This window comes from Sinocyclocheilus anshuiensis, unplaced genomic scaffold, assembly GCF_001515605.1.
Source record: "Sinocyclocheilus anshuiensis isolate Anshui unplaced genomic scaffold, SAMN03320099.WGS_v1.1 scaffold254, whole genome shotgun sequence".
In the NCBI taxonomy this organism is placed as follows: Eukaryota; Metazoa; Chordata; class Actinopteri; order Cypriniformes; family Cyprinidae; genus Sinocyclocheilus; species Sinocyclocheilus anshuiensis.
In genome coordinates this window covers 270,659-270,987 of record NW_015546022.1, presented here as the reverse complement: position 1 = coordinate 270,987, position 329 = coordinate 270,659, and positions in this window count along the sequence as shown.

Sequence of the window (329 nt, the reverse complement as noted above, 5' to 3'; positions counted from 1 at the left end):
TTAAAGGTGCTGTATGTAAGTTTTTGACTCTACTAAAGCATAAAAATACCATAATATGTTTGCAGATATTTAAGAAACATGCTAAGTTAACGTACTTGTTTATCTGAAAAACAATGCTACAGTCAGTTATTCTCCATTGAAAATATGCATTCCGGGCTGGAATGTCGGTCTCTGTTTTGGTTTGTGAAACCCGCCCACTGCCAGTTTACCCAATTGTATTTCGGCACCCTGGGTTGCCAGTTGGTGGAAAATATTTAATATTTAATTTAATTCATCGTCAAGTGCGCTCGTTCCTGTTGGTGTCGTCAATCTGGCAACCGCGTCAAGTC